Below are 21,534 nucleotides of genomic sequence, written 5' to 3'. Positions count from 1 at the left end.
TTTTTATTTTCTATAAATAGCAGGTCCAGATATCCATGAGTCATTTGGAGGACTCAAAACAGAAATCTTCCTCCTCCCAGTCCACGCTTTCCTGTCTTTCAAAGCCCCAGAGAGAGCTCACAGTTGGGCAGAAAGTTGGGTAGGATGTGTCGCTGTTCTTACTGCAATTACATGGACAGCGGCCAAACTGATGTGACCTTCACATGTTTGATGTTAAATCATCTACAAAAATTTGGAGTGGAAGGAAACCCTATACTGCACCATCGCCTCACAGCCCAGTCAGAAGGCTAGGAGGGTTTTTTGCTTTGGTTATTGCCATCCTCTATAACGAGGCAGACAGTCTAATTCCTAAGTTAATCTACAGATTTTATCTAATCAATACTATGCAAATGCATAGGCCTGAGACTAGCAATATCCTCAAACTCTTCTGTTCTGCTTTATGGCACATTACAGTGGCAACATTTGATCATTTATTACAGGTTATCAATTCATACTACATTGTTAAGAAGCACACCATCACCCATAATATGTGGAGTTCATATTCTGTGAATACTTCTAAGCTTAACACAGCTGTTACTGCTATGGAGGAACATACTCAACGACCGAGCCATCCCTCCTATCCATATACTCATAAGAATATACAATAACAGTGATAATGCTGTGCAACTTGAGAGTCCCTGGCTAACAGTTACTGTGAAGTCAACTCTCCTTTTTTACAGCATGTGCTATGTGGATGCGTTAAAGCAAAGCAATTTAAGTGCCACTATACGTTTAATAAGATAAAAACAAGCAGTGAACATCACCACTCTAGATGCATCACTGGAGTTGAAAGGCTTTTCATTATCCAGCATATTTCACTTACTTTTACCTAGATAGTTTCAGAAGTGCCTTTCAAATCACACCCTCCTCTATAAGAAATTTTCAGAAGCAATGCTTCCGATTTCTTTTAAAGGCTGTACAGCACTGAAACACACGGATGCAGTCAGCTTGGTGACGGGCACGACTCCCGAAAAGCAACACTCCCAGGGCACTTGCCAATTTCATTTCAAGTTCGCACTTGCAGTATCTGGCTGTTTAGTTGGATCTTCCAGCCGCATCTGTGTACACCGCAGGGAGGGCTGGTACTTCTGTTAGCAGATGGCAGCTGACCATTTCCTGGGGTTGTCCAAATGGGAACTGAATATCCTCAACAATGACTGAAATTGGAACGATTTTACAGGAAGCATAGCAGAATTAAGTTAAGAAATAGCTACAGAAATGACATTTCGTTTCCTATTCACTTATTTTCCCAGCTTCCATTTAAATACGGTGCTTCCAAACAGCTTTTTATGACTTACACAATAGGGATGGCCTAGCTTTAACAGACCACGGGTCATTATGCTGCACAGCATGCCTTTGAAGAAGACTTCTGGATCATATCTCTTCTCTCCTCTTCTTCCAGCACTGCTTTACAGGAGCACTGCCTGAGAGGGTCTTACACTCGTCCCGCAGAACTGAGCTATGTGGTTTGTACAGCTCTCTGGGACCCCCCTTCAGGACCACTCCTTTCTGCAGGCAGCTAGAAGACATCGCCGCCCTTCTGCAGGAACGGCAGGCAAAGTCTTTGGCTCAGATCAGCAACTCCGGAGAGAGCCTTTGTTCCTTTACAAAAAGCCAGTACTCACAGAAAGGATGCAAACACCTTTCTAGGACAGCAGCTGCACTGGCTGGTATTTCTTTTCAAGGGCTCAGAGAAACCTGACTCAAACACTCAAAGCCAATCTGTTGTCAGGAAAAGGAAAGTGCATGCTGTGAAGTTACAAATAATAACAAATAGCACTTTTCAAGTTTGTTGCATGTTACTAGCATTTATGAAGGCACAGGGAAACTGCAATATCCTGCGGGGAGGGGATTAGGCACCTAGGGTGGGGGGTTTTGTTCATGGTGGGGTTTTTGTTCGCTGTGGGTTTTTTGAAATCGAATAAAAGGTGGAACAGCAGACATGAGGAATATACTCGGACATAACTTGTCCAAAACTTAAAGACATAGAGGGGCTTTGAGAACAAGTCCCCAGACCCTATTCTGGTGGTCAAATCACAACCATGCCAATAGAGACATGAGCATTTCCACACTCTGCTCGTGCTCCAGCACTCAATCCACCATCTCTACAAAAGGCACGGTCTGTGCCATGAAGAAGAACAACGGGTCAATACCAGCTACTTGTATAGCAATGCTTGGTTAGCATGAAAATGTAAACAAACAAAAAAAAACCAACCACACCACACTCAAAAAACCAAAAAAAAACCCCAAAAAAACCAAAATAAACCCACAGACTAACAAAATGTGTCTAAATTCCATCAGTCTACTCAAGGTATAAATGATACCCCTGAGACCTCACCAGGTGCAAATCAATTTACTTAGTCTGCTGGAGGGGGGCGAGAGGGATGAATCAGTGCTGCAGGCATACAGGCTCCCTAAATTGTTCCATTAATGCATCTGCTGGCTCAGTATGCAGTGGTCTAAAACAACCTTTTCCCCAAAGTCATGGGACTTCAGATAAAAGGAAGCAAAATGAAAAGAGGAAGCCATGAATAACATAAAAAACACATGGAAACAGACACATGAAGACAGAAAAATATTTACAGTTTTGATGCCAAGATAATAGCCTGCCAATACCTTCAAAGCATCTTAGGAGAAGCAGTGAAATATACTGTTAATGGTATGTGCTGGTTTTGGCTGGGGTAGAGTTGATTTCCTTCATGGTAGCTAGCGTGGGCTACATTTGGGATTTGTGCTGGAACTGTTGATAACTCAGGGATGTTTTTGTTATTGCCGAGCAGCGCTCGCACAGAGTCAGGGCTTTTTCTGCTCCTCACCCCACCCCAGCAGCGAGCAGCTGTAGGGCACCAGGAGCTGGGGAGGGACACAGCCAGGACAGCTCCCCGACTGACCCAAGGGATATTCCACACCACATGATGTCAGGCTCGGAATATAAAGCTGGGGGAAGGAGGAGGAAGAGGGAACGTTCCGAGTGATGGTGTTGGTCTTCCCCAGTCCCCGATAGGCATGCTGGAGCCCTGCTGTCCTGGGGATGGCTGAGCACCTCCTGCCACAGGGAGTGGGGAATGAATCCCTTGTTTTGCTTCGCTCACGTGTGTGGCTTTTGCTTTACTCACTAAACTGTCTTTATTCCAACCCACGAGTTTTCTCACTTTTACCCTTCTGATTCTCTGCCCTGTCCCACTGGGGGGGAGCAAGCGAGCGGTTGTGGGGTGCTTAAGTTGCCGGCTGGGGTTAAACCATGACAAGATGTTAGTAAGAATGTAACTCTGGAAAGAACTGAGTCTTGCCACTATGAAAAGCTTCCAGAATTAGAAGAATGAGAATATGGCATGCTCTTCCAGGCAAGAGTGCAAGCATCTAGTCCTGGATAAATACTCAGAAATAAAATAGATACATAAATACTCAGTAAGGACAACCTCACATACCACAAGGACTCAGGAGAGAGTAGATGACCAGTCATGTCTTCACTACCATTTCTATCCGTCATTAAATGAGCCTGGAAAATCTAACCAGAGCTGAAGTAGGTACTACTATGGAATTATTGTAGCACCGATCAAAGGAAGCCTCCCTGGAACAGTAAGAGGTCATTTTAGCTGATCTGCAGACTGGCTGGCTCTAAAACTATGTGCTCTGCTTATCTATAGAAGAGATGCAACATGGACAGGAGCTATCCAAACCTGAGGTAGCAAACAAAGAACAAGTACTTCAAGGCTAAAATTCAGCTTACTTTCTCCTAAAGCCCTGTTGCAGGTGGCACTGCTAACAAGACGGATGACTAATGCTGGGTGACTGGTAACTGGTAACTAGACCTGGGAAAGGATAGCTCAGAGGGTAAGTCACTCTCGGGAGCATGAAAACCTTTGATTTCAGAGTTTGCTCTCCACACACTTCCCAAGAGACACTGAACAAACCACATTATCAATTTAAACAGCGGTGTCCCAGATACTCAATTAATCTGATTATGAACTTTGTCCGCTTGTTTAATGTTTAGGTTACGACTGAGCTTTTCTTTTATCCTACCATCAAGAGCCTTTCACACCCTGCCTTTCATACTCATTTACACCCAACATCCTCCCTCCAAAGAGTCTGAGCATCGCTTTGGAAATTCTTATCCAGCATTAACTTTGTTGTATTTCTGGATCAAAACAGAAATTACAGCAGCGGCTGTCTGCAGCTAAAGTCTGTTCCTTGGTGGCACTGCCTTTCTTCTAGAGAAGATTATGTATGCTATGTATAAGGAGCTTTGAGTCCTAATGAAGCATAAGAAAAGTGAAAAGAAGAAAAAACAGTTTCTCAGAGATCCACCTTAGCTTTGAGCTGGCAAAGGTGCATTTCATGAAGGATACCCAGAGGCTGCATGCACTGCTGAAGGCAGCATTGTAAACAAGCAGCTTCAGCTGGCACTGCTTTGTGCTGGGCACCTTTACATCACTGTGGTTACTTAGGGCAAAAGGGCTCCTAATGCATTTTGCAATGTTACACACTGGTCGTGATCAGTTGACCTGAAGCTCTCTTATCAGGAGCATTCAGCAGCATAGATGGGACCATTCCAACTCAATACTCTTCATGCCTGTTCTTGCCAATCTGGCTGGTTTTCCATGAGACCTTGATTCCTCAGTTCAAGCAAAACCCCAGCTACAAATCTAAAAGCCTGGCAAGTAAACTCACACAAGCTTCAGCATGCAACAGCTGCAGATTTATAAACTAATTCTCTTGTTAAAAGCACACAAGATTGGCTCCATGCATTTAGGACACAGCCTTATGGAACACACTGTAAAGACAACACCACAACTCCCAGCTGACTTCACGTTCTTTCCTGGCTCCTGCTGAATGGGAAGTGAGGATTGTCCGCATCCCATTTATTTATGCAGCCCTCATTTACTCTTGGACAGAGCACTTTGATGCCCATACTTCTTCTATGCTTGCTCCACCCCCATTTTTTTATTGGTTTGTCTCATTAATTTTTAAAGTTATAATTATCTGTCAGCATCATGTGAGTACCCCTTTGATTAATTATTTTTTTTTTATAATCTCAAGTGTTTGAATAAACTCCATTGGGAGCTAGTGACACCAGAAGGGTTAAACATAGGAAAAAAAGGTGATTTTTTTTTTTTTTGCAGACATATTATGAAATATCCATTTTATTTGGCAGAAAAGATATTCTAGCACATTAGAATATAAAATTTAACTCCTAACAATTGTATCTAAGACGGAAAGACAAAGCTTTTCCATTACTTCATAGTGGAGTCACACCCTGCTGGTGCTGGGCAAAAGGGGTGTCCCCAGGGCTCCGTGCTGGGGCCAGCCCTCCCACCAGCCCTGTCACTGCTGGGCGGGGGGAGCGAGGGCACCGCGGGCAGTTCACAGGTGACACTGGGCTGGCGGCAGTGGCTCTGCCAGGGGGCATGGGGCTCGGGGGGCCCTGGTCGTCCCCTGCAGCTGCCTGACAGGGGCTGTGGGCAGGGGGAGTCGGTGTCTGCTCCCAGGGAACAAGCGACTTGAAGAGAGGAAAGCCTCCAGTTGTGCCAGGGGAGGTTTAGATTGGATGTTAGGAGTAATTCCTTCATGGACAGGGTGGTCAGGCACTGACGGGCTGCCCGTGGTGGCCTCGCCATCCCTGGAGGTGTTCAGAAACCGCGCAGATGTGGCACTTGGGGACACGGGTTGGGGTGGGCTGGGCACGGCTGGGGTAACGGTTGGGCTCGATGGCCTTACAGGTCTTTGCTAACCTCAATGGTTCTATGAGGAAAAAATTAACTTAACCCAAGGATAATGAAGAAAAAAATAATTTAACCCGAGGATAACTAAACTAAGCATTTCAGACTTCCCCATTACAATTGCTACTTTCCTTGTGCCACCAAAAACTGCAATGCAATAACTCCCCTGGGAGAAAAGGAACAAAACAAGAACAACCCTGGACTACTCATTACACACCATCCTGGTCAACAGAAACAGAGAAGGAATCTCTGCAGGAGGGGTTTGTCATTGCCTCCATACGGTCTGCCACAGAACATCCATTTTGTGAAGAAATGTTTGCTCCATATGTTCCCCTACAGCCTGAGTTGGGCCTCTGTTTTCTATAGGCACTGAGCTAGCCACAGCAGTGCCACTGCGGCAGAGACTCTGCACTGTTCCCTAACAGAAGCACACTCATACGAGAAAAAAATAATTCCCACGCATTTACCAGAGGAGATGCTGAAAACGTCTGCAATTTGGTTATCCAGTTGTTTTGTGTTGTGACCTACAAGAACTAAAAGGGTTTGAGTGGCAGGTGGAATTGGAAAATGAAGGTGAGAATGCTGCGCACAGAAACGTTTGGTGTGTTACCAATTAATTATCAAGGGCTGTCAACACAAGAGCGACTTTACACCAAGATACAATCAAAAGCCAACCACCACTTATTAACTTCTAAAGATATCAGTGAGCAGGAGGGAAAAATATGTGACAACCACGTGACGCTTGCAAACCCTGATTTTCCCACTCTAAGAAATCCAAACCACCGTGGGTTTGTTTGCTTACAAGTTTTTGAAAAAATCCATTCGCACATCTCATCGGGAAAGAAGATCACAGCCTCCAACTCCACCTGCCTCGGCTGCTTGGAGTAGAGCTCCTCGGAGCCGTAGCACTAGGTGAGGTCAAGGCACCGAGGCAGAAGCAGGCAGAGCTCTGCTCCCACCCCACCTTTCTGCCCACACCAGAAAGCTACGTGCTGTAATGCTGAACCCAAAGCACAACTGAATCAAAGACTCCGTTATGCTTTAGTTTCTGCAGGGATGAAAATGCTTCGTTTCAGCACCAAAATGCAGCTCTACTCATACTTGTCAAATGCTGGTATCACAGTAATATTACAGAACTGCTCGTGAAAAGAAATTACTTCTGACCTTACCGTAAGATTTGCATTGTATGCAGTACTTAAAGATGTAGTCCCAGAAAGAATGAGGAAAAGCAAATGCACTAACGCAGATGTTCTGTGGGAAATTACAACAGTATGTGAACATGTTACTAAGCAGTACCACAGTACTGATGAACAGAGGAAGGGGCTAAAGGTTGTCTTAACTAAAACGTTTTTGAGAACATGACTGCATCACTTCATGTTCTTTTAATGTAGTCTATATATATGCATATTTATAACCAGTATCAGTGGGACAAAATAATACCCATCTTAGAATATAAAAATATTGGCTGGCATAGCTAAGTGCATGATAAGTTTTTTTCTTCAAGTACTGTAGGAAAAAGAAAGAATGAGAAAAGGGAGAGAGGAGGAAGTTGAAAAGGTGGCACAGGTTCTACACAAACAAACCTCTCCACTCTTCATACAATGATTTTGGCAGAAATATATTTATAAAGTGAATATTTGAATAACTAGAGGATAAAACTGTGAGCAAAAAGCAGCACTGCATTCACAAGTATTAAGTGTCAAAAAGCCTTGCCTACCTTCTTTCAGTAAAATTAGTGCACCGAGTGAAAGTGATCCAATACATGTCATTTTCAATGGTTGCGGGTCAAATGCATGTAATACTCTCAACCAGTAACATCTGAAATACATCTTTTTGTCCCTTATCCTTAGCAGAGATTTCATTTTCCCTTGCCTACCTTGTGTCAGGACACAACTTTTCAGCAGTAATAGAGATTGGCACTGAGAAAAATGCATGAGAATATGGGTGCTGCACTCAACTGGCTGGCATTTAGACTTACAAGTATTTCTCCCCAGAGGAGTCTGTCTAATTTCTGTCCTACAGAAAACTGCTGTCTTTCACATAGAACCAATACTCTCAGAGGCAACACACAGCTGTTTCAATAGTCTTTAATTTACCTGAGAGATGAAGAGTATGAAAAATTTGAATCAAAGACATTGCCAGGACTGCAAAACATGATAGATGTAAAATAAATTCAAGGCTGTGCACTAGAAGTTTTTCTTCTTGTGAGATGGATTATTAGGAGTACAACGGGGCTGTCAGCAATTTATTCATTTAGTATGTGCCCTTTTTATACCTTTCTCTTCTCAGTGCTTTGCTCTTCACTGTGTCTTTACCCTCTCAAGGAAACAGTCAAGAGCTGACAAAGCTGACTTGCCATCTCCAAACACACACAGCAAAAAGAGCCTATATCCTTCTCACTTCTCCTGCGTAATCTATAGAAAGCCTTTACACATAGTATACAATTGATATTTTTATACAAGCATATTTTAGCACTCACAAAAGCAAGCTCACATAGGTCAAGCAGGAAGAAGGCAGATGCTGTTGAAACCTTCAGACAGAGCTCTGATGGCATACCTCAGCTCTGACCTGCAGCCCAGACAGCTCCTGCGGTTCTGGCCCCATGGGTGAAATTTATCCCCGTGCCAGTTTCTCTTATTCTTGGACTAGAAAAAGCTGTTGAAGGCCCATTCTAGTCCACTCCTCCACCACTTATTTGACACTGTACATCACACCTAATTTGCAAGCTCCCCAATCCTGTTATTCCTCTCCTGAGACTCATTTCAGCAGACTGATGTAGTGCTGAGCTACGTACTACCTAGCAACACAGAGTATGTTGTGAACCAAAAGCAATTAAGATCTCGTCTAGAATCACCAATCTCATTTCAGTTGCAAAAAAAAAAAAAAGCATTCCATATTGGATTACTGCACTTCCAACACATTACAAACAAAATGGCTACAAGAAAGTCAAAATTTGAGGGTGGGGGTGGAAGCATGCATCAATGGAAGCATGCATAAACTGAACCTAAATTCATAGTTTGGGTTTTGCATTTCTGCTGTTACTAGAGGAACACAGTTTCAGGATAACTGCAAAGAAATACCATAGGTGTGAACTCTTCAGACCCACACTATTGTTGCTGCCACTAAATTCGTGGCCAACTGCACCAGCATTGCAGCTCAGCATGAAAACTGTTGCCCTTCTTAGACACAACAGATCCTGCAGGATTTGAATAAAGGATTCCTTCTGTATCACTAGATCATTTTTCTGCCCCAGAGAAGGTGAAATAGGACAGTTAAATGCAATGAGCTATTCCAGCAGCTCTTCTGCAAGATCAAATGTTGGGGACAACGAAGACTGTATCACTACTGGCTTCCACAGAACACCGATCTACCTAGTCTCACACTAGCACATCTTTCAACTATTTAAAGGTATTCTTTTATTATTATTATTTAAAACACTCACACACAGGAGGTTTTTTGCAAGCAAATTTCAAATTACCACCTAGTATCAGTGTGTCGCTATCCACAACTGTTACCCTTTCAGCTTGAATATAGCCACTGAAAGTTTATGGGTATTTTTAAATTATCATGAATAGTCATTAATGCAGAGACCCTTTTCTTCTGACAGTCATTAGAAATTCAAATTCCAACAACTGCCAAGCTCACTGCAGTCTCATCTTAAGGGAAAGCAGAAAGAAAACTGACTGTCCCCAAAGAGTTATTCAGACAGCTCTCCTTTAAAAGGTTGTGACACAAAAGTGACAGAGCCAGAATATTTTGTAATAAGAAAACAGAAGCTTGAAATCACAAAATATACTCAGTGTTTGGTGCAATCATTACCGAGGAAAACAATAGGATTTTGATTGCTGTATAAATCTGCTAGTCTTGGAAGAAAAAGAGAGGGAGTGTACGCAAACAAAACATATGATGCTTTAATTTTCAGCACCTAAGCCAGGGACTGCATTCATCAAAAAGGGCCGGTCCTGAAGCCTGAGAAAAAAGTTGTGACTAATCTCTTCACAGTCTCAAGGATCCAAACTGCTGACATGGTCTACTGCCCTTTTAGACAAGGAGTTAAGATATTTTTAACTGCAAGAAGAGATACTTACTCCAAGGACCAATAACTTAACTAGCCTCAAGAGCCCCTCTCATCATTTTATATAGAAGGTTATATGGCCCTGCCTGATACAAACAAGGCACTGGACTTGCACATTATGACTCAGGCTGAAAATATGGGAAGAAAACTCATCTATATGCATTTTTAGGAAGAGCCGGAAGAAGCCAGGCTTCTTCTGAAAGCTGTTTCACAGGTTTCAGATTGTAAAAATATTAAGTCATTGATCAATTTTACGACTTTACAGTGGGAATATTACAGATGAGTTAAAACAAAGCGTCTGTATCAAACACCAGAACTACTGAAGTGCACGTTCATAGTTATGGTAGGCCAGCATCATCGCTTTCAACAGTCTCCTTCCCATTGCTTCCCTAAAGCAGAGAGAAAATTAATCTGGAAGGTGAAAGTATAGATTTTCACCTTTCCAAGTTTAAAAAAAAAAAATAAAATCACTTGAGCTCTGGACACCCATGGGTACTTACTTCTTTGTGCTTGGTCAGAATCCTACAGCCCTACCAAACTCATCTACACACTCAGTCTTTGACAGTGCTTGTCAGTATTTAGTAGCTAGGAGGTTTCATGGCTGAACCTTTACCATCAGCTATTGAAAATACTAGACAGTGCCTAAGTTGTAATATTTAAGCTTCAGAAGCAAAAGCTAAAACTGTTTTTCATAAGTTTGGACTCTTGAAAAAGCTTTCCGGAGTCCTCAGAGTGTGGGCTCTTTACAAGGCAGTCCATTACCTACTTTTGACAGCTGAGGAGGCAATTTATGCAACTGAGGTGCAGAAACAAGCGGACAAAGTTGATTCTAAAGCAAAATAAATTAAAATGTAGCGACTTGAAGTCCTGATTGATACAGTGATTTGAAAACAGCAGCCAACTTAGCTGACTGTGCGAGACACTCTGCTTAAACAACACTTCAAGTCATTTTAATGGAAATTTCAAGGCATCACCACCACCAGTGAGCAGCAGGAGCCCTGGAAGGGATATGGAATCTGTTAAAACTCTATTTATATCCTACCTGTAGAGTGACAATATAATCACATTCTTGCTTTGTATTGATGCTCGTTGGAGAGACAGCATTACGTGACCAAAGATCAGGTTGTCACTGAACACTTGCATGCAGATGGAATCTCAGAAAAGGTAAAAAAATATCTGTTTCCCTCAAAACCATTGCTTTTATTTTAAATTGGGTTATTTAATCACTGCTTCTGCAAGAGCCCAGATAAGACTTAATTTTGATAGGCATGTATTACCACTGTTTGTAAGGTTGATTATCAGATAAAGCACAACTTGAAGGAATTTAGAATCTGAGCACACATATAACTGAACATCAAGAGATCCTATGCAATAGAGACTCACAGGGAAAAGATGCATCCTGGAAAAGAAGATGGCAAAAAGCTCTCAGGAAACTTCAGTTTATACCGAAAGACTGAAACCTCAGAAGTGCTGATCATAGCCTCTGAGCAAAGGAAGACAATATCAAATCTACCTCTGATGTTAGCAAGATTGTCACAAGTTAACCCTTAGTGAGACCATTCAGTTTAGAAGTAGTGTCAGTATGAAACCAACACCCCATGAGGTTACCAAATCAAACGACTTCCATGAACGTTGCTTACAAATATGGGGACTTGTTTGTAACGCTTAACTGCAGGTCATGGATCTGCAGCTGTGCAAAATCTCTATGTAGTCAACACAAGGAGATTAAGAGTATTCCAAGAGATAGTCCAGAACAGTTACATCAGGTTCTCACTTAGGAAAACTTCCCTCTTTCCTTTCACTGATTGTACAGAGTCAAGGGAAATAAGGCAGCACAAAGATGAGAAAACTAATTTGTTACTTAAGACGATAAACTCCTATCTTTAAATTTCTTCCTTGCCCAACACCAAAACATCAGCATAGGCATACATTGGTAGCATTTAGAAGAGACACACACCTATGTAGCAACACAAATCCAAGATGGCCGCAGCTTGAGGAGCTTGGCAAAACTAAGACAAAAGAATCCTTTTTTTTTCCCCACCCTGGCTCAATTTGTTAGTTTTTACCTGCATCACAGGTGCTGAGAACACGTGGACTTTCCTTGGAGGATGATAACCCTGTATTTTGGCAGACAGAGACACTGCTGTCATGACAAGTCCCCAGAGAACAGCATGGCACATGGGCACACACAGCAGCTGCGAAGAGTCAGCGACTACTTGATTGTCTTCTCAGGGTTCAGCGATTTGCTAGGTACAGGCAAGCTGTGACTTTCAGAATTAAAAGTTTATCATTGCATCTGATATTTCTCCTATGGGAGGAGCTTAGAGGACCTCTTGGGTAAAAGGTCTTTCATACCTGACTGCAAAGATACTATCCCTTTTTGCGGTTTGGCTGCCAGGAGCAATAACTTGAAACTGACTGGTGAACCAAAGCTCGGCATCATAATTGGTGGCTATTATTTTGGGGGCTAATTTAAAAATTAACGAGCAATTCTCTGCATAAAAAGTCAGAACCAATATAATCAAATGACTGATTATGTCTTCCTTCTCCCTACTCACAGCTTTCCCAGCAGCACAGTACCACTTTACAATGGTAGCATGATGTCTTTCCATCCAGCTACTCCCCCACAAAAATCCAATGTTCACATGAGCACAGACGGTGGATAAGCAAAGGAGGATGCATTTCACATTAGGATGCAAAGACAGAAGCAGAATTGTGAATGTTTGCTAATTCTTTTACCATCAGTATCAGTAAGGGAAACAAGAATAATATGTAAGCAAGGAACAAATTACATATTAAAAAAAAAAAAAAAAAGACCATGAACTTCTATTGCTGATGCAGTAAAGCAGATCTGCAAGCCTGTATGCAGTGCTACATATTGTGCTAGATATTGCTTCAACCCTCTTCAAGATAACTACAGGAAGTGTTGCTATAGGTACTCGCATGCAGATTTTTTTTTTTTTCATGAAACAGAACTATCTCAAGATTTTTTTAATAGATGCCTGTCAGGTGGCTGCAGCCTTGCCCCTGCAGAGAGGTGGGGCACAGGAAGCTAATCTGCTCTAGTTTAGCTCACAGGAGGTTCTATGTCAAGGGAATTTCAAAAAGGGATGCAAATTAAAATTTATGTGTGCTCATCATTGAATCGTACATCTGCCCCAATACGTGCCAGAGACTCCAAGAGACCCAACAAGGCTGTTCACCAAAGGCATCAAAATCACATATTCTTGGCTTTGAGGAACTGTACTTACCAGTAAAAAGAAAAGAAAAAAGCTAAAGGAAAAAAAAAAAAAAACCAAACCAAAAAGCTTGTTCATGTTCAGTCTACTGACTAAAAAACATCAGTGCGACAAATGCAGTCGGTTTGGCTGCAGTGTGTGTCCCGTGGGACATCAGTATCACCCGAAGCTCTCAGTGCTTCATGGGCAAGCCAGAGCAATGCAATACGGTGTCACCTGGGTACTACCTCTGCTTGTGGGTAAGCACTTCTGCAAACAGGTGTGAAGAGGAATGCTGCATCCAGTATATAGATTTTAGGTTTTTTACTGTGAGTTTCCACAGCTAGCAGCAACAACGATCCGGTTGCCACATGAATGCAGGTAATTCTACAAGAGAAAGAGAGCCACAAATTAGAGGAGAAAAAAAGGATTGAAAACTTTCCTTTGAAAGCTCTCACTAATTTGCTTGTTCACGGAGTAAGAAAAATTAAAATGCAGCGCATTAAGTCAAAATCCGACTGGTTACTTTTCCCAGGGCATTTTGCACTTGAAACAGTTGTTGTTGGGCAAATTGTCTCCTTTCTCCCTCTCTGTACTCTCCCCAGTCTTTCACAGTATCGTCTCTGATTACACTGTCTCCTTTAACTTCTTCACTTCAGATCTCCTTCAGCTTTTGGTAATCTCCCTATTTAAGTCATAGCAACAAGCATGAGATGTAGGAGGCCATTATACAAATTGCTCAAGGGCAATCATCTGGCACTACACAGACATGGAAAATCACCCCTGGATCCCTTAGTCAATATACATAGTTGTGCCCTGAAGTAACTAGGTCTAAAGAGCAGATGCGTCCTGAGCGACGCTCAAGCATCAGAAGCCACAGGATCTCAGGTTAATGGAATCTCTATTTTCACACACGCTGTGTCTTTATCACTTTCCTCCTTCATCTTCCTATTAGCATGCAATAGCAAACAGAGACCTACTGGAATTCATAAAGTAAGTCAATCTTCAAATTCTTGATTCATTTGTGTAGACTTCATAGATTTCAACTGCTGTCTCTGCAGGGAACTAAAGACCTGCACTCAATTCTATATTATTAAACACAAATATATAAATGCTGCCATTTGGTCTTAAAGCAATGATAGCATAGAAACTCAGGAGTCTGTGTTGCTGCATAGCAAAGAGCCGTTTAACAGGTAGAGACGAGAGGCTGAGTCAAAGACTCTGCAGAAGTCCAAATTCACCATTTCCTTCTTTTATGCATTTAAACACTTTGGAAAATGGTTTGTTTCATGCTGCAATATATCTCCTTCTCCCAGATGAGAGATTTCAGGTTAGACAAGCAGGATGATTGCCTCAAGCATCTGCCAAGGCTTCTGTATACCCAAACCTCCCACCGTTCTCCAAATACCCATGCCAAACAGCTGACTTCACAGCTGCTGGTTTTTGACTAGGTCGTTAGCCTAGGAATTAGCTAGACAGACATACAGTGACCAATCGCTTACAGGAAGACATTTCTGGAAGAGCATTCAAACAAGGAAGAGGCCACCTACTGTCCAGAGGCAAGTGAGTAAGAACAACAGTCTGAAGAAATCACCTGGACTAAAATGTGTCAAGAGGACATATGCACTGAGAAGACAGAAGCAACTCATATGACACCCAACGATCAAATCAAAATCATATTTTTCCATTTTTGTATACGCCAGAACTAAAACAGAAGAATATGGAGAAAGGGGCAAAGGGCAGAAACTAAAGCAAAAAACTTACTCATCCAATTTACGCAGATCTCAAGTTTCGTTCTTTACTTATCTATTACTAAATATGTTCCAACAATCTTGCTGCACCCTACAAGTACAGGAGCATTGACAGCAAAGGCTTTTGTTTCCCTGACATAATGTGGCGTAATTATGTCAAGTTCGAACGCAAGAGCCCGTTCTCAATGCAGTATGTTTCCTAGCATAAATACAAGGTGATGTTTATTTTTATTTTGCCCAACTGAAACATATAGCCATGTATGCAACCCAGTTAAAGAAGTTTTTGAAAGCTGGGAAGCTCTAAAGCCCTGTATTTCCTACTTACAGTGCTACACAATTAGGTCACTTGTTACAGAATCTTAATAAGATTTATTATTTTATTAAGGCTATTTTTAGAAACCTCAATTAAGAGGTTGGCTCTGTTAGTCCAAAGCCATTCAAGTACATTAAAAAACCCAAGAGTTACCACCACCACACGGGCAACAATAAGATGATCTCAGAAGGAAGAAACACAGAAACTAAGCAACTCATCAGCTGTTTTAAAGACTATCATTCTTAAAACGGGCTGGAATGTGTGACGCTTGACTCTTGTATTCCTAGCTCTGCAGTCATGACCTTCCGTACGCCACTCCACTCTTTGCTTCTGTTTTCATTATGTATAGAATTGATCTACTTATCCTTAGCATCAAGCCACTGATTTGACAGGAGTGCTGCAAGTATTAATTTAATGTTTGGAAAGTGTTTAAACACTTTCAGTTGGAAAGTGCTGAGGGCAGACAGAGGATTACATTACACTCTGCAGCTAACCTGCTTTTAAGGGAGTATTAGGGTGGGGATTGCTTCTAGGCAGAGAACTCACACTTTTAGTTTCAGCCTGAAAGCACTTCAAACATCTGAGCTAAAGGATAAGACACTCACAGGGGAGATCTATAACGGGAAAGGCTGAGCTGAAAGTACTACATAGCAGTCCTGGTGGTTGATACTACCATCTTCAGACAAAGTCTTCTATGAAGACTGCAAAGAGAAGACAAAGTAAGTTGCATTCAAGATCAACCTGTAATGATACAAGGCTCAGTTTTCTCACAAAAGCAATACCTGGGAAGAACAGCTTAGCTTGCAAGGATTATTACTGAAGTTCAGAGAAAAAGTACAATGCCCACAGTTAAGTCCCAAGAGAAATAGCACTTTCACCATCGCCAGAGAGTCATTTGAGAGCTTTAAATACACTGCATTAATTTGCCACTTAATAAAGAGTTCTCTGTCATTAGACAGAAGAGCTACTCCTGTGTCCTTGCAGGAACAGAAAAAACATTAAAGAGCCCATTCCACGAGAACAATCTCCAAAACAAAACCTATTTTCAGCAGTAAATCAGAGCTCCTGTTTATTCTGAACAACAGTGGGAAGGTGCAGTTAAGAATAGCTACAATAAACCTGAGAGTACAAATCCCACCACGACTGCACTGTGCTCCTTTTAAAGTGCTGAATTACTCCACCACCCCAAGCCTTCTGCTTCAAACTTTCACCGTGCTCTAAAGCTGCTCGCAGCAGAAGGCAGAGCGGTGCCACTCACCTCGAGCACCCAACAGGACTCTGAGCCTGCACTGGAGGCACGACAGCACCCTGAGAAATAACCCAGGCCATTAACAACGTGTTACATTATTGTAACGTGTAAATATTATACACATTTGAATTACGTGTTATTTAATAGGGAGCTTGCTGCTTCATGCAAGAACAGAATACATGCTTCTGGAATGTATCAGACTGCATCACTGTTTTAAGGTTACAAATGCTACTGTGGCCAGTGAGAGTAAGCTGTTAAGAGTAAGGGAGGGGTAGAGTATTAGGGATTCCCTGCCTTCATCACTCTCTTGCCTGTGTAGTTTTGGACAACTCAGTAAGCTTCTTTTTATTCAGCCTCCTTACCCATGAAGTAGTATTACTTGCATCTCCTTTCTCAAAAGTCATGGGAATCAATACTCAGTGAAGACTTGAAATGACGCTTTAGCAAAGCACACAGAGAAACAGCCGCATCTGTCACAAGACTCCTCCTCCGTCAGTTTGTGTGCTTTAGACTAAGGAGGAAGAAACGGCAGGTGGGACACCAGGGGCTGTGGAAGCTATACCCTGTGTAGCTCTGCTGCACATGGGAAGAAGCCAACACCTCAGCTTCTTTCCGTCTGAAGTGTCAGCTTTACTACACACAGAGCATTTCCAGAATTCTCCCTGGGAAGTTTATTACCAGGAGAGAAAATGAACTTTACTCTTAAGAGTTTGCAAATTGAATTTATTAAAAACAAACAAGGCAACATACTTCCCAATCTGCTGCGGCCAGTAAGACATTCAACAGGGTACGTTGTCACTAACACAGGTCCATCTTTATACTGCAAACACTTCCTTTTTATCAGTCTTAGGATCTCCACACAGTCTGCTAAGTTCAGAGAGGATGCCAAAGGAAGGAAAATTAGACAATTACACAAGAAGCAGTCAACTGACTTGTTCCTGTCTCCACTTTGCTTATGTCATTAGAGACCTTGCTGTTTTAAACAGTTTTAGCCAAAACAGGAGGGCTTCTCTGCCTACATGCACTTTGTTATCGCCTACAGATTTCTATAGCTACATTCATTCTGGATATACGTCTGAATGTTATTTTAGAAAGAGTAATAAATGAATAATCCAATAAAATCTTGTAGTGACAATGACACGATCCATGGGAGTGACTGACACGCCAGAAATTAATTCTGCTTTGAAAAGGAAAGATGGCCTTTGAAGAGCATGCCCTTACTTAGCCAGCGTGTATTTGAACAGATGAAGTTACTTGACACAAGGAAGAATCACAATAATTTTATCTGAGGACAGGATTTTACAAGTTTCTCTCCCTTACAAAAGTTCATCCTCCACGTGAGTAATAGCAAGTTATTAGTCTTACTTGCAAGAGAAAAATACAGCCATCTTTCACTGAGGAGGAAAGCATGTGATGAGGGAGAGAGGCAATAGAACAGAATAGCTACAAAAGAAAACAGTCTGATAATCCTGATAAACAATGCAGTGTTTTAATACAATTTAACACAATCATGTGAGATTGGCTGCCACTGTTCTGCCTCTGCCCATGCTGAAACACATAATAAACATGAAGATGAGCGTCTGAACTTATCCTACAATATCAGTGAGGAATGACACGCCCAGGGTTATGCAGATATTATGTCCAGCAAATGGGTAAAATTAATACATTTCTAATTTCCCTGTTTTGTCAGAACAGGCACGCAGTTATTTCTTCTCATGGCACAACCTTACACACTTCCCACTGGTTTTGCTGCTCTATCATTCTGGACTGAGTAGTCATTCTTAGTGTAAGCACGCATGTAAGATTTGCCCTAGAGCCTGACTACTTGGGAAATTAATTTCTACTATGCGTGGTCTCAAGAACTGGAAACAAGAGTCAACTCACTCACTAAAGCTGCTACAGCTGTGGTTTAGTTTAAGACTATGAGCTAGGACTGAGAAGGTAAGGTTAAAAAAAAAAAAAAAAAGAGGAGTGAGAATTAATACACAAGACTTCTTTCAACTTCAGCTTCTACTTTCTAGACTATTTTAAGAAAGTCTTCCAAGGCCTTTATTTATTTTCTCCCAGTGGTAGAAGTCATTCAGTGCACAAATGCATAATCAGACTGTATGACAACTGGAAAGTAAAGCAAAAGAGAAAAGCCAGCTTGCCTTTGGGCAAGGAACTCTCCCATTTTATTTCTGATATTGGGAACACACACACACAACATGAACATAAACACAGATTAATTTCAAGGATAAAAAAAATATCCATCTGTGTATTCATCAACATTTATGATTCAAATGAATATGTTCATTCCACTTTGCAATGATGGGGTACCCACTGTAACACACTCCCATTTTTTCACTGAAAAGCCACGACTTAAGCGACTGTGCTGCCTACACCTACGGCTCAAGGCCCAGCAGCTCAAAGGAGATGGAACATTAGCACAACACAGTGAAGAAACCTGCTCTCCCATTTTGAGCTTTCTCCATCAATCTAATGCCCTGTGTAAAGTAGTAAGTGAATTTATTAAAGACATAAAAGCAGGTTCATGGGATGATGACACTGCTTTAGTACTACAACTCAATGACGAAGACAACAATCAGCAAGCAGATTGCATTTTCGACACAACACTAATTAATAGGAGAAAGGTAGGAGGGAAAGAAAACCTACAAGCAAAATACAAACCTAAAAACATCCGAGACACTGCACCATCTCTGAAATGCTAATTCAGTCATGCATTACTCTAACAAGGTCTATACAGCAAAAACACAAGACAAAGGAGGTGTGGTGAAGAAGAAATTTCACACGGAGCTCTCCCCAGATCCATTCCCGTTTGTGCAGGGTATCAACAAACAGGGAGGTTCTCAACAGGGAGGAAGCAACCTCTCTGCTATTTAGCAGACACATTTTTATTTCAGCTTTTCTTCCTGAAGCAGCACTCAAACCCCTCTAAAAGTCGACCAAAATAGACCATGCTTCCTATCTCAAGGAACACAGAAAACATTTATAGATATGATATAACAAAAAAAGCAATAAAGACCCAGACAGAAAGACAACGAAGTGCAGCAACAACAATACTAGGATGAGTTTTCAGTGAAGTTTAATATACAGAGTGCCAGAGTTCTTTTTTTCTCCTTAAGCAATAAACTGAGTGAACAAACGCCAACGCCAAAATTAAGTGGCTGTGTTCTGCTAGCCATCCTGAAAGAGAATTGTGAATAGCTCTGCTTCCCCACTTCTCCATTCATATGGCTCCCCAAATCTACCATATCTGTCATAACAGATGCACTGCAATATCTGAACACAGCACACTGTGTGACAGGAAATGGCACAGATCAAATCACTTTGAACAAATCTGTAAATTCAAGGTTTCCTATGAGAAAAGGCCTGGCCCCACAGAAAGTGCTCATCTATTTCTATGCATTAGGCAGCCTTGCGCAGTGACTGCACACTGCTTCGTCTCCCCCTTTTTCTCCCTCCCTAATATTTTACTGCACACAGAAATGCGTCAGTGTAATATTGCAGCCTATGGCTATGACAAACATCTTTGGACTATTTTCGTTCTTTGATGCTATGAAGTATCATGAATGTATTTGATATCCACAACCAAAGCTGTAATTGAATTTGAGGGGGGAGGGAAAAGTCTATTTTCTTTGCCTGATGCAATGGTAGCTGAAACCAGCAACGATAATCTGCCAGCACAAAGCACAAGAATGACGATCGTATCTGACACCACTTTCCAAGCCAAGACGATGATAGGTGGATGAACAAATCAGTCCAGACAATCTCATGCTGCAGCATTAACAAATGCCACAAGGGTCTAGTACTTCATGACCCAAGCATCAAGTGAGGGATGAACAGTATGACTTCTAGGTCTTTTCCACCTTTAACCCTCTTTTATTAAAGTTACAGAATCAAACAGCGGCCTTGGACTCGCAAACTAACTCTATGAGGTTACCAGTTGCATTAAATCTGTCTCAGAGATAAGTATTCCCTTACCATGGAGACAGTTTGCCTTACAAAGCATATACTCAGACACAGAAAGAAACAGCCACAGAAAGAAGCAGTGTCATAGGGTGAGGTGGCAAGGAAAATATGTTGGTTATGCTTCATTGGTATATAACCAAATTTAAGAATTCCTTTCAAAAATTATCTTAGAACTTGCCTGAATCATACCACTGCATCCCTGGTACAAGTCTAAGTCAAATTTCAAGTCCTAAAATTCCTGTAGGGTCGCATCCACCCGACAAAATAAAGAATTTCTAACAAAGCAATATGGGAAACACACCATTCTGAGAACTGGTCCAACCAGTCCAACCAACAATATATTTATTGAAGACACACTGGAACTTTTTAATACTCAGAAGTCTGGAAGGTGTACAGTGAATTCGCACCATGCAGCATGACATCCTGCGCTAGGGCCAGGACTTCACTCCATGCAAGACTGGAGTTGCACCATTTCAACTTTTTTCTTGACCACAGATAGTCAACATTCATATTGCTACTCTGAACATACACACAACCAAATGATACCCAAAACATTAGCAATCAATACCAGTACGCTCTCACAAGATTCATCTTTTCTTACTTCTTTGCAGCCTGCTGGACTTGTACCTTGGCCCCTATGGAGCCTATCTACTCCAGCACCAGCTGATGCAGAGTTCTTCCTTGCCAAATGTGAGATCAAAGCAGTTACCTGTTGAGGTTTGGGGGGGTGGGGTGGGGGGGGGGGGTGTTTGGTTTTTGTTTTGGTGGTTGGGCTGGCAGCGGAGGGGAGCAAGGGAAGGGGTAGGTGGCAGTGTCTGTTGCTACTAAAAAGGCATGAGAGAATCACCGATGGACTGGGTTTCCCAGCCTTGAAAAGTTAAGAGGGAGGGAAAGGGTCCCAGCACCACTTTGGACTGCTGCTTCCAGCCTAGGGTGAAGTCTCCCAAAAAGAGAGCTTCAGGTTCGCAGGCAGATCGAAGTCTGTGGAGGATAGAAAAATCAATGAAGGGAAAACAGAAAGAACTCCCTCCTCCCAGCAAAGCCTTCCTCAGCTGGTATTCTCCCAGAACTTGACCTTAAGACAACCTGAATGAAGAAGCGTACAACTACCCTCCATTACTGACCAAGCTTTTCCCCTCCCAAGATTATTTGCAGTTGTTCTCATATTAAGTATCCCACTTTAAACGGGAGCTCCAA

General features: G+C 42.0%; 1 protein-coding gene across 5 annotated transcripts in view; it reads right to left on the bottom strand.

Annotated features, from left to right (window-relative positions):
• The window catches only part of LOC130152288 (transmembrane protein 263-like), a 204,936-nt gene that overhangs the window by 137,308 nt on the left and 46,094 nt on the right, over positions 1-21,534 (bottom strand). The window lies entirely within an intron of this gene.

This window comes from Falco biarmicus, chromosome 7 (assembly GCF_023638135.1).
Source record: "Falco biarmicus isolate bFalBia1 chromosome 7, bFalBia1.pri, whole genome shotgun sequence".
In the NCBI taxonomy this organism is placed as follows: domain Eukaryota; kingdom Metazoa; phylum Chordata; class Aves; order Falconiformes; family Falconidae; genus Falco; species Falco biarmicus.
Note: the sequence above shows the minus strand (reverse complement) of the source record. Positions and strands in the feature narration are given on the sequence as shown.